The sequence below is a fragment of the Jaculus jaculus genome, chromosome 12, assembly GCF_020740685.1.
Source record: "Jaculus jaculus isolate mJacJac1 chromosome 12, mJacJac1.mat.Y.cur, whole genome shotgun sequence".
Lineage (NCBI taxonomy): Eukaryota > Metazoa > Chordata > Mammalia > Rodentia > Dipodidae > Jaculus > Jaculus jaculus.
The window spans coordinates 84058993-84073041 of record NC_059113.1 but is presented as its reverse complement, the minus strand read 5'-3'; positions in this window follow the sequence as shown (position 1 = coordinate 84073041).

Sequence of the window (14049 nt, the reverse complement as noted above, 5' to 3'; positions counted from 1 at the left end):
CATGGGGACTACTGTAGAAAATGAAAACTCATCCAGGTACTGAGATGAAGTCACTGTAGAGTGCTCAGCACTACATAAGATATATTCATCACACCCTCTAAGGCTCAGTCAACATTAAGGAAGGGGGATGACAAGAATTTTGAAAAGATGCCTTCCAGACATAAAGTGACCGTTGCATTCTTGGTCTCACAGTGATTGAAAAGCAGGCTGCTCTTGGAGTCCTGCACAATATTGGGCCCATCAACTTTAAATCATGATTAGCTTGTTAGCGCTGAAAAAGCTTATTTCTGATAATTTTAATTTTTATTAAAATTTAAATAGCTTTTATTTTATTTCATTAATTATACACTTTACTATATGAACATATCATAGGTTGCCCATATTCCCCTCATATTATACTCTTATATCCCCTCTCCCTAAGGCACCCGTCCACTGAGGTACCTTCTCTATGGCATTATTGTTATTCACTATGGGGTCAAGAGTGCATCTGTGGTAGTTCTTGAAGTTTCAATGGTTTTAAATAGAACACTGTGTTATATAATGGCTTTATCATGCTAGTAAAAAAGTGAAACCAATATATTTTAAGTTTCACAGGTATTTATATATCTTTAAAATTCTCTAAAGTATGTTCATAAGTAGAATTGCAGACATATTAGAAATTATAAATAATTACCTCCAGATAGATTTCACCTAACTTCAAATATATCATAGTTGAAGTTAATATACTTATTCATTTATTTAATTAATTTATTTAAGAGAATCAAGGAGAGAGAAGGAAAGAGAATGGACACTCCTGGGCCTCTAGCTCCTGCAAACGCACTCCAGATGCATGTACCGCAATGTGTATCTGGCTTCTGTGGGTTCTGGGAAATTGAACCTGGATCCTTAGGCTTCACAGATCAGCATCTTAACTGCTTAGCCATCTCTCCAGCCTTAAGTTAATATTTGTAACATACTTTCTGGAACTGAATGAAATGCTTAGTATCTGTTCTATGAAAATTCAGAAAGCCAAAAACAGTAGCACGTATTCTAAAACAGGATTTTTCATAGTGTAAGTTCAAGGCCATCATGGGTACCAGAGCGAGGCTACTCCATCTCAATAACAATACAAAACAACATATATATGAATTATGGCAAAGATATTTTATTTTTGTTCTTTTATGCAATAGTAAATGGCATAAGGTAAGACAGAATTTTTAGAATCAAAATACTATTATTTAATTTGATAATCTGATTGTTTTCTCAGAGATTAAGCATCACTGGTAGGGAAACGCATGGTGGGGATCATCTGGTAGAAAATTAAGCTTTGCTAGATTGTAATGAACAACTTCTCTGTTTTCAAGTTCAGATGTTATAATATCCCAAGTTATAGTTATTAATTTCATGTGCTGTTTAAACATAGAAAAATTATTTCTTGAGTAAATCAAAGATATAGAGACAAGAGTATTTAACCTGGTCAGAGTATGTGAGTAGTTTCACATCAGGGAGGATGAGATACCCACTTCCACTAACTGTCAGAATATTAATTGCTCATAAATGTTCATGAATTTATTTGTCATGTTGATGCACTTGTTTGAACATGAACAAATTATTCATTCTTCAACTCCCACTAATTATGAGGCAGGTTTTCATTTCTATACTTCTGCATATTATGTAAACTACCCAATTTGGCACCTTGTCATTGATTCAGAATTCAGCATTTAAATATCAGAAACACAGTTACTATGGTAATTGTAATTCAGTATTTACTTATTTTCCAAGAAAAGAGAATGAAAGGTATATTAGAATATTTGTATTCAATCAGTGGCACATATGAATATATTAGCAGATTTTCCTGTGTGTATAAAATTGTTTAAAATTTGTATTATTGCTCATTGAATCATATTTGCATGGAAATTATGAATGTTTAAAGGGCTGATTTTGAAAAAAAACATGTTATTTTATATGTATAAGTAGAAAAATATAGATCTAATTAGAATCCAATAATGTGTTTTGCTTCCATATATATCAATAATTATTTCAAAATCATCCTCCTATTTTAAAACCTTTTATTTGTCACCAATACTTAAGTCAATGGAGATTTAGCATGTATGATAAAAGACATTTTCATGCACATGTCATAGCTGGTATAAACACAGCAATAAGTGGTTAGTTCTACATATAGTGTTATTTAGTATGATCACTATTCATAATGTATATACTACCTGAAAATTTCTAGTGAAGTTGTAGTATTTTCTTTCACTTTTTTTTTTATTTATTGGAGAAAGAAGGAGAAATAGAGAGAAAAAAAAGAGAGAGAGGAAGAGAGAATATAGGCAAACCAGGGCTTCCTGTCACTGCAAAGGAAGTCCAGATGCATGAGCCACTTGACTTTACCTGAGAACTGGGAAATCTCACCCCACATGTCAGGCTTTGCAAGCAGTCACTTTTAACTGCTAAGCCATCTCTCAAGCCTTAGTATTATTTTGAATACATTTTGAGAACTTCCTTTGGTATCTGAATTTGAAACACTCTAATTATTGAATCAGGACAGACCACTGATGACTTGTAGTTAAAAGTCTGATGAACTGAATCTTGCTGTTGTATAATGTTCAGTGAGAAATTCATGATGAGAAGGGGCATTCTTTTTGCCTCAGAACTGAGGTGCACTACTCTATTGCTAAAGAGTTTCTTGGGTTACTGTGGTGGTTTGACTCAGGTGCCCCCGCCACCATAAATTAGGTATTCTGAATGCTAATCTCCCTAGCTGAAGGCAATTGAAAATTAAAGCCTTTCGGAGGTGGTGTAGTGCAGGGGGGTGGGCTTATGGGTGTTATAGCCAGTTTCCCCATGCCAGTGCTTGACACACTCTTCTGTTGCTATTGTCCACGTTATGTTGGCCATCATTTCCATGTCATCATTTCCCCTGCCATCATGGAGCTTCCCCTCTAATCTGTAAGCCTAAATACTGCCCCCCTTTTTTCCCACAAAAGCTGGTCTTGTTTGAATGATTTCTGCCAGCAATGCAAACTTGACGGCAACAGTTACTGTTCTTCTTTTGTGTCTTATTTTCTGTATCTCTGGACATGTACTTGGGGACTAATGATTCCTTGAATGTCTCTGTCATTAAAATAAAAGTAAAAACATATTGTCCATGAAAAACAATTATTCTCATTCATATATTTTAGTGTGAACAGCATATAATAATTTCAGAATTAATTAAATTATATTAATATTCAATTCTGATGTTTATATGAGTTGGATACACACAAAGCAATCCCTCACTCTATCCTCCAAAATTAGTTTAAGGGTGGATTTTCCACGTTTCAATCTTCTAGATCCAAGTTAGTGAATATAAACTATCCTTTTCCATATAATTCTGTTAATATTTTAGCATTATTTAAATCTAAAACACAGCTATGTATTCTTGATCTGAAGTACTTGTGAAATGAGATACTTTGGATTATGAATATTTAACTTTTGAAGTCTAAATGTGTGTGTGTGTGTGTGTGTGTGTGTGTGTGTGTGCTTGATAAGATAGTTATGGAATGGGGCCTCATTTATAAACAGAAAGCTCATTTATGGTTCATATGTGCTTTGATCATATAGCCTAGAGACAATATTTTACAATCTCATCAGCATACTCTTTCTTTGAGTGTGACCCATCATATTAGGTCCTATAAGGAACTTTCTCATTATCATGTCATGTAATTCAGACAACTGCAAATTTTGAATCATTTCAAGTTATAGGCTTGAAGATTTCAAATTGTTAATGAGCTATGCTCATCCTGTATGATGAAATGTTTCATAGTCCTTATTTTGCACTTTTACTCTCTGAAGTAATGAGTATATAAAGAGGATATGGTAAAATCCTTATCGACAATGAAAGTCTTGGCTAGTAATATTCTTTTTTTGTTCTTCAGCTATTGCACTCTTCTTTAAAAATCATTTTGAGAGAGAGGAACCATCAAGATTTTTCCAATTAATATATCATTCAAAATCATTATACTACCTAAGGGTTTTGTCAGTTATTATTCCCAGCTTTTCTTATTTCGATTCTCAAATTTTAAAAGTGAACAAGGGTTGAATGGGTTTGTCATCTCTTTGTATTAAACATAAATTCAGCAGGCTGAACTCCACTTTTTTGTTTCTATGGATTGTTTTTGTTGTTGTTTTGTTTTGTTTTTTGAGGTAGGGTCTTACTCTAGTGCAGGCTGACCTGGAATTTACTATGTAGTCTCAGGGTGGCCTCGAACTCACTGCGATCCTCCTACTTCTGCCTCCCCAGTGTTGGGATTAAAGGTGTGTACCACCATGCCTGGCTCTATGGATTTTTATTTATGAGAGAGAGAGAACAAGAGAAAATTGGTGCCCTAGTGCCTCTCGCCTCTGAAAATGAACTCCAGATGGCACACCGCCCTAAGTGCACACCGTCTGTGTGCAGGTGTCACTTTGTGCATCTGGCTCACACAGGTTCTGGGGAGTTGAACCTGGGTTCTTTGGCTTCACAGGCAAGTACCTTAAACACTAAACAATCTCGCTTTCCTTGCTTCTGTGGAGTTAATGCATGCTTATCTTTCAAATTTATGTGGTGGAACTTAAATCCATTAAATAATGGGAATTTTAGTAAGTGATTCAATCTTGGTGACAGAGAGACCATGAATGCAATGACTGAACTTAAAATGGTAGGTCATTGTTATTTATTTCTTTGTTTTAATTTATTTTCTTGATTTTGTAATGTAAGAACACAGTGAGAGGTGCTATCTGTGTTCTAGAAGAGCCTTGCAAGTTGAAGCTTGCTAGCAACTTAAGCATGGAGATTCCAGCATTCAAAGTTATGAGAAAAATAAATTTATGTTCTATATAGTTTGCTCAGTACCTATTATTTTTGTATAGCAACAGGGGAAGATTAATTTATCCTCCTATAGTGTTTTTGTCATGTAAAATATACAAAAACACTGTGCAAAATCTTACATGGTTGCAGACACAAGCTGATAGGCAGGTGGACAGTCTGTCACTGGCTGACAAGTGATTCCAGTTTTCCACTTATGCATGACATAGCTTAGCCACCGATGCTTGACCTGGGCCCTCTAATCTTCTACAACTACAATTCAGTGAAATAAAGACAAAATACTCTCAGCCATGACCAAATTAAAGATTTGTGAACAAAAATTAGTAATTATGGGTCAGGTGTGTTGTCACACGCCTTTAATTCCCGCACTTGGGAGGTAGAGAGAGGAGTATCATTGTGAGTTCAAGGCCAGCTTGAGACTACAAAACAAGTGCCAGGTTGGCCTGAGCTAGAGTGAGACCCTACCATGAAAAACACAAACAAGAATATTAATGATTATCATTTTCTTAAGCAATTGTACTTTGAAGTCAAATGGCAACAATTTCCCATAACACTTTTATGTCTCTGCCTAAGCTGCTATGGTAATTGTACTAGTGAAATGTTGATCACTATAAATTAGTCCCAGTAGATTCCCACTATTTCATAAATTCAATTAATCATAGAATTCCCTTTTATCCAATGTTGTGCCTGATTAATGGCTGGAAAAACTTTAGTAGGTTGCTTGGGGACAGAATGTACCACATTATTGGAAAGATAATGATTTACATTTTATTGAGGGACCTTGAGGGTATAAGTAGGCTTGTATCAGAGTAGATTAATAAACAACAATTTTATGATATACCAAGTCTTATTGATATGTGCTTACCAAGTTCAGAATTTATCCTTGGATACATTTACAGACATGTAATAAATTGCAATAATATCTACCCTGGTACACTTTAGGTATTGTCCCTTGGTTAGTTTTGGTATTAAATCGACATTATCTCTGATATAAAGTTGATCATCACCATTTCCTCTGCTGTACTTGGATCTCATTAATACCATTGAGTGAGGACACTCCATTTCTACATGAACACTGCCAGTCATAGTGTCTTCATTACAGAAGTCATCTAGTACAGAGCATTATAACTATAACCTACTACATAAAACTAGCACTACATATAAAACTACTCCTTTTAAATTTTATTATTTATCTGTTTTAAAGCAGGGAGAAAGGGAGGTATACAAAGAAGGGAGAAGGATATGGACATGTCAGGGTCTCTTGCCAGTGTATACTCCACATGTATGGGCTAATATTTTACATGAGAACTGCAGAATTGAACCCAGACCATCAGGCTTTGCAAGCAAGCACCACTGAGCCATCTCTCTTTAAAAATACTACGTATTTTTATGACCTATGGGATGGCTAAACAATTTCTACATGCCTAATTTCACATGCTGTCTTAATTCCTTTTCTTATGTGAAGCAAATTCTAGCATTTCACTCTCCTAGGTGGTTTCATATATTGTCACCAAACTTTAGCCAAACTAACAATGTTAATTCTTCTCCAGCATTCTAGATCAAGTACACTAATATTAATTCTGGATAAATAAATACATTTTACATTAGTTTCTACTGAATAGCAGTGTAAAATCTCAGTGTCTTGCAAAATACATGCTGATTACTAAGACTTCCATAGTCCCAACGTTCATGAATCATTTCACGGGGTCCTCTGCTTATGAGATTCTTTCACCCATGTTCTCACATTTCGGAAGTCAGCCTCAGTCCTTTATTCTTTCCTCTTTATCTAGGTTTTTGATGTTGTTGTTTTTGGGGGTAAGTTCTCGCTTTTAGCCCAGGCTGACCTGGAAGTCACTATGCAGTCTCAGACTCTTTGAACTCACCTCAGTGTGTTCCTCCTACCTCTGCCTCGCAAGTGCTGGGATTAAAGCCATGCATCCCCATGCCCCTCTTCATGTAGGCATTTTAACATGACAGTCTGCTTCTTTTGGCCAATAAATAAAACTTCTCACTTGACTGTACTCAGTTGCAGCTTCAAGTATCTTAACCTAATAATCAGTGAAAGACCTTACCCCACCTTCACCATGTTCTATTGATTACAACAAACCCAACCACAAAATAAATTCAAAGAGAATGGAATTTGAATTTTAATAGCATCAAACACTAGACTTGCCTTATGGTGTGTCTGATATACTTACCAACAGAATGGTTTCTTCTTTTCTACAGTATAAGCCCTAAAAGAGAAGGAAATTAATCTGTTAAATAGATGCATAAATTTGGCAAAAAAATAGGTTTTCTTACATATTGTATTATGCATATACATAACTATGTGTGTTTTATATTAACCTGAAATGAAAATGCATGCCTATGTGAGTATATTTTAAAAAATCAGTGTGTCTAGAGTTATGGGATAATATTCTTGTTAGGTTACAGTGTCTCATTTTTCTTTTACTTACCTTATATAAACTATTAGAACTAAATGACTCTCTGGGCAATCAGCAGTTAATGGCCTTTGTCACAGCCCTGCCATCATGCACTTCACATTCCACTTTTCTCTGGCATCCAACACATACTTTGTTTAAATCCTAAGGCATGACATATTTTAGCAGGAGTTTAAAATAGTTATCTCCCAGTTAGAATGCAGGCGGTGATGGATGCGAGTTGTTTCCCTGGGGATCTTGTTAGAGAAAATCACTCACATGTTCAGTGAGCCCTTGAACAAATGGACCTGCTGTTCCACCTAATGCTAGTATCATTCCTTGATATATGGTCACCGCATGTGACAATTGATTCTGTCACTTAGTACATAAACATGACATGTCTAAATTCAAGTTATAATAGTGGCATATTAATGCTTCTCAAATGATCTATCATGCAGAGGACAAATAAATTAAAAACTCTAGTTAAGGCAATCAATAATGTATTTTAAATGCATTATCAGAATTACAGAAATTTTAAAAATCCCATATATAAATATACATACATATCTATGACATAGGGAAAATACCTGTATGAGAAAAGCATTCTGTTTTCAAATCATGGGTGTTTTGCTGCAGGTTTTTGTGCTAGAGGTAGTAGAGCCCCATCATAGGAGATAATTAGTGTATTTTTATCTTGTGTCAAGCTGCCTATGGTCACCTTTATGTCTGACCTTTATGTCCTTAAAATAAAATATTTAGATTGATTTCTATAAAGAAAAGCATACAAAATATACTGAGAGCTGTCTTTTTTTGTTTGTTTGTTTTGGTCTAAGCCTATTATTTGCTTAAGTGGTTGATATCCCCCATGAGCATAAGTTTATAATGATTAGAAACTTAATGCAAATGTACCCAAATTGTAGGTAATGTGTTGTTAAAAGCAGTTAAGTTGGCCTTGGTGGTTCATGCCTTTAATCCCAGCACTGGAGAGGCACAGGTTGGAAGATTGCCATGAGTTCAAGGCCACCCTGAGGCTGCATAGTGAATTTGAGGTCAGTCTAGGCTGGAGTGAGATCCTACCTCAAAAAACCAAATGAACAATAAAGCAGTTAGTTTTGTCAAATGTATCAAATGAATTTGAGACATTGTCTAGCACTGCCTACATTTAACATTTCAATAAGAAATTACAGAAAAAGTTAATTTTATACAAACTATTATACAGAAATAGACATTCAACTCATGAAAAAATATACAAATACCTGGGTTTGGTCAATAAATTTCAAAAGTGATTACATGAGAGGTTTTCAAACAAAACAAAATTTCAGTGGAGCCAATCTGAGTTTGGTAAGAATATGGGCTATGTCCTTTCCCTACTTATGTAACTATCCTTTCATATTTGCATAAGAATACTAAATAGAGACAATTTGGAAGATGATGTGTACCACTTGAGTGATTTCCAGTGCCAGTATTTTAAACTTATAAATTTGCATAACAGTACCTTCTATCATTTCCAGTTAGTCACCAGTTTACATGTAATATTAGAAGGAGACTTCCAGGTAATACAGAAATGTAGGACCCATGTCAAAGCAGCCTTGGGGACAGGGGTAAGCAAAATATAGTTTTTCTATTGAAAAGTGAAGGTATAGAGGAAATTATCAACCACATCATAGAATTAGGAGAGATCCAGAACTTCTAGAGACCACAGAACCAGCCGAGAAGGGGCTTCTGCAGCAGCACCTGTCCATTCAGCTGTGGCTTCCAGGCTCTGCCTGAACAGCAGGAAAAGCCAGGTGAAGGGATTCTTCCCTCACTCCAGCCTTCTCACAAACTCAAGAATCCTGAAGAGGAAGATAGCAAGAATCAACTTAATGAATGGTGAGGAAGAGGATCTTGGGGACCAGTTGTCCAACTTCAGGCACCCCCTACAGACCCCACTCCCCCAACCACCAGTTCAAGGGTCATGAACCACTGAAGAGCTTGGAAGGAAACTCACCTGCTCAGCACTCAGCACAGGCTATGACAACAGTGACCAAACAGCTACCCAGCCCACATCACAGAAAAGAGGGATTCAAATGGGCATGCAGCATATCTTAGACCAAAGCCATCCCAAAAGGTAGCAGGAAATATTTACACCAGGTCTGTTCAGTACCTGCCACGTTGTCTGGTGTATAGACCTGCACTGGAAGTGCTAATCACACCTTCCATTATCAGGGCAGATTATATGTTCAAACTGATGGATGGTCAGTTTTACCATTCTCAAGTAAGCTATATTTTGGGGCTGCCATTTGTTACTTCTTCTTCTTTTTTTTTTTTTTTTTTTTGCTTCTTCAAGGTAGGGTCTCATTCTAGACCAGGCTGACCTGGAATTCACTATGGTGTCTCAGGGTGACCTTGAACTCACGGCAATCCTCCTACCTCTGCCTCCCAAGTGCTGGGATTAAAGGCGTGCACCACTACGCCCGGCTGTTGCTTCTTGATTTTTAGTGCCTTTGTCTCTTCTTATGTCATTTTGGAGGACAGGGTCTTACTCCACCACAAGCTGATCTTTGAACTGTTTACAGACAGATACCTCAGCCTCCCAGTTGACAGTATTAAGGGTGTGGGGCAACTCACACTGTTAGGGACTTTGACTTTTAGAGGATCTGTTTGTTTAACACCCACTCTTGCATAAATACTTAATGTAAGTTTTGATTGCCTGTGTATATTGTTCAGTTAAATTTTAGGATTTGCCTGTAATTTGATCCATCCAGACTACTAGAATACTCACAAAGCAGGGAAACCCAATACCTAGTTCATTTTTGCTTTTATTCTGAGAATCTTTTTTTTTTAATTTTTATTTATTTATTTATTTGAGAGTGACGGAGAAAGAGACAGATAGAGAGAGACAGAGAATGGGTGTGCCAGGGCTACCAGCCACTGCAAACAAACTCCAGATGCGTGTGCCCCCTTGTGCATATGGCTAACCTGGGTCCTGGGGAAATGAGCCTCAAACTGGGGTCCTTAGGCTTCACAAGCAAGGGCTTAACCACTAAGCCATCTCTTCAGCCTGATTCTGAGAATCTTTTAAGAGACATACCTAGTACCTTAAGCTCCTACCCTGAATATATATAATGCTAGATTTATACATTTAAGAATAGTGAGGATAGTACTTCATACAAGATGGAAAAATCTCTACATTATAATACAAGAAACACAAAAAGTCAGGACAATATAATTCCACCAAAAATTATAAACCCATGAAATATGACTTTCAAAGAGACTGCTTTAGATGAAATGCCTGAGAAATATTTTAAAAGAATGACTATATCAAAGAAATTAAATAGGAAAGCAAAGGAATCAAGACACCAGAAACAAATTTAATGAACTAAGGAGGTCAAGTCATGATATGAGTAAGGAAATAGAAATACTGAAGAAAAGCCAATCAGAAGAAATACTAATAAAGAAAAACACAGTAAGTCAAGTAAGAAAATCTCTGTAGAAAGTATCACCAATAGAATGGGTGAAGGAGATAACAGAATATCTAAGCTAGAAGACCAGGTGACAGATATAACACAGTCAAACAAAGAGAAAGAGAAGAAAATAGGAAGGTATGAATGGGGATTTCAAGCTATTCAAGACACTATGAAAAGATCAAACATAAAATTTCAGGGTATAAAAAAAGAATTTTACTGCAAAGCATAGTAGGCATTTTCAACAAAATCATAGAAGAAATTTTTACCCAAATTAGAAAAGAGATATTGCAGATAAATGAAGCTTTTAGAACACCAAATAGACAAAATCTATAAAGAATCTCCTTGCCATATTATATTTAAACTACCAAACATGCAAACAAAGAAAATATATTGAAAGCAGTTAGAAAACTGACACTTACAAAGGCAAGCTCATTTGGATAAAAGCCAATTACTCAAAACAAACTTTAAAAGCCAAAAGGGCATGGAATGATGTTATTCCAGGTTTGGAAAGATAACTGTCAACCAAGCGTATTTTATCCTGCAAAGCTATCTATCAAAATTTAGGAGAAATAAGGACATTTCAAAACAAAACCAGGATAAAGGAGCATATGACAATTAAGCAAGCTCTACAGAAAATTTTTGAAAGGATCCTCAACACTGAGGAGAAATGAAAGCACACATATGAGGAAAAAGGGAAAAAAATAAACCATACTCCAGTTAATAGTTAATACACGAGGGAAAAGGGAAAATAGGAAGTACTGCAAAATAAGAATGGTGAGAATAAATACATACCTTTCAATACCAGTGGCCTCAGTACCCCAACCAAAAGACACAGGCTTGCAGATTAGATTAAAAGGCAGGATCCTTCTGTTTGTTGCCTCCAAGAAACAGATGCTTCCATAAAAGACTGACACTATCTTAGGGTAAAAGGATGGAAAACGGTATTTCAAGCAAATGGGCCTAGGAAACAAGCAGGTGTTGCTATCGTAATATCTGGCAGGATAGTCTTCAAGCCAACAATAGTGAGGACAGATAAAGAAGGTGACTTTATATTGATAAAGAACAAATTTGGGTTTGTTCTGCAGGTAGTCTGGAGTTACTAGGTCAGAAGCCTGTTTCCAGGCACCTCCCTCTTCCACACTCTGAGTTCCCTGGGCAGACAGTGTGCTGGTGGGCATGGGCATAGTGGTGTGGAGTGAGTAGGACAGACCTCTATTTCCTGGCTCCTCCCACGTCCGGGGTCTGGGTTCCCTGCACCAGTGTATGCGCTGCAGGGTGTGGAGTAAGTGGGTCATATCCCTGTTCCCTGGCTTGTCTCAGTCCCTTGGTCCTGGTAGGTCACATTGTGTCTTTCTTTGGGAGGCCTAGTCCCTGTGTCAGCTGTGGAATCAGGCTTTTTGCTCTGGTATTATGACTGGCCAATCTGTAACAACATCCCTGCTTACCTAAGTGAGAAGGTGCACACGCCAAAGGACAAAACCTTGCTTACTCCTCAATAAAATAGTCTTCCTAAAATGCATAGACAACAATGCAATAAAAGCCAATGAAAGTCAGAAAACTGTGAGATCTCCACCAAGGATGCCTAGCCCTACAATGGAAGCCTCCAATGATATCATAAAGAAATCAACAGAAATTCATACCCCAAATGAAAATACAACAAACAATGAGACCCTGATCAAAAAAAAAAAGTTGCTGAAATGGAAGAAAGCCATCAAAGAACCAATAATTGTATCAATGAAATTGAACAAAATTGTCCACTAGAGCATTAAGCTTTTGACAGTAGGCTTAATTTGATAGAACAAAATGTAAGCACCTTCCATAGAGATATGAATAAATTGAAGGTAAGTCAAGAAATGGAAGATCTCAAAACCCAGTTGATTAAGCTTAATGAAGACTTGATCAAACACAAGAATGAACTCCTGGAAGCATCAAGAAAATTAGAACTTGAATTGAAATTTTATCTCAAAAAATAAATGGATATAATGCATAATAACATAACAGAAAACAAATATCTAATAGAAATTACAAAAACCTCTCTAGAAGCCCTTTCCAACAGAGTTACTCCATGTAGAAGACAGAACCTCTGACCTGTAAGGCAAGACAGAAGAAATTGATCAGGAGGCCAAAAAACTTGCTTCATTCTAAAAAATCAAAGGAATGGAATATGAGGGAACTGTGAGACACCCTAAAATGATGAAACATCATGGTCATTGGTATACCAGAAGGAGAGTAAATCCAGGCCATTGGCATACAGAATATATTCAATAAAATTATTGAAGAAAATTTTCTGAATTTCTTAAAAGAGAGGCATATATATATGAAGCATATAGAACATCAGACAGGACCAAAGAAGAAACTCTACAAGAAACAACATAGTTAAAACTTTTAACAATTAAAACAGAGAGTGTTAAAAGCAGCAAGATTCACAACATGCAAAGGAAATCCTATCAGATTTAGATCAGATTTCTCAGTGGAAAATCTGAAAGCTAGAAGGGTCTGGAGTGGAACAATTCAAAGTCTAAAAAATTATGGCTTCCAACCCAAGCTACTGTATCCAGCAAAAGTATTCCTAAGCGGCAAGTGGAAAAAAAAAAAAAAAAAAAAAGTATTCCTTATAATAGATGGTAAAAAACAAAACTTCCCATGAAAAAGTCAACTCTATGATTATATGAACAAAACTACAGAAAATACTTGAGGGAATATTCCACATAGAACAGTCAAACAACTAATCTCTAGAGCCAACAAGAAGAAAATCACAGTAACCAAAATAGACCAGGCTCAAAATAGTAAAAATACAAAAATGCATCAAACTCCATCAAACACCTCACCATGGCAGGGATTAATTCAAACCTCATACTAATAACCTTAAATATGAATGGTCTTACCTCACCCATCAGAAGGCACAGGTTATCAAGATGGATCAAAATACAGGACCCTTCTATCTACTGTCTTCAAGAAACCCACCTCACCACGAAAGATAGACACATCCTCAGGTTAAAAGGTTGGAAGATAATAAGTAAATGGAAATAAAAATACAAGCTGGTGTTACTATAGTAATATCTGACAAAATAGATTTTGAACCAAAAGGAATTAAAAAGGACAAAAACCACTTCTTTTTCATCCAGAGAATGATCCAACATGAGGACATCACAATCATAAAATATATGCACCAAACACAGGGGTTCTTAAACAATTTTTAAACAATAGTTTATAAAACAAAATCTATTCAACAATAAAATACAAATAAACACCAACACCATCATAGTCAGTGACTTCAATACTCTACTGTCATCAATAAACTGATCATCCAAGCAAAAAATCAACAGGGAAAAAATAGAGCTTAACAATA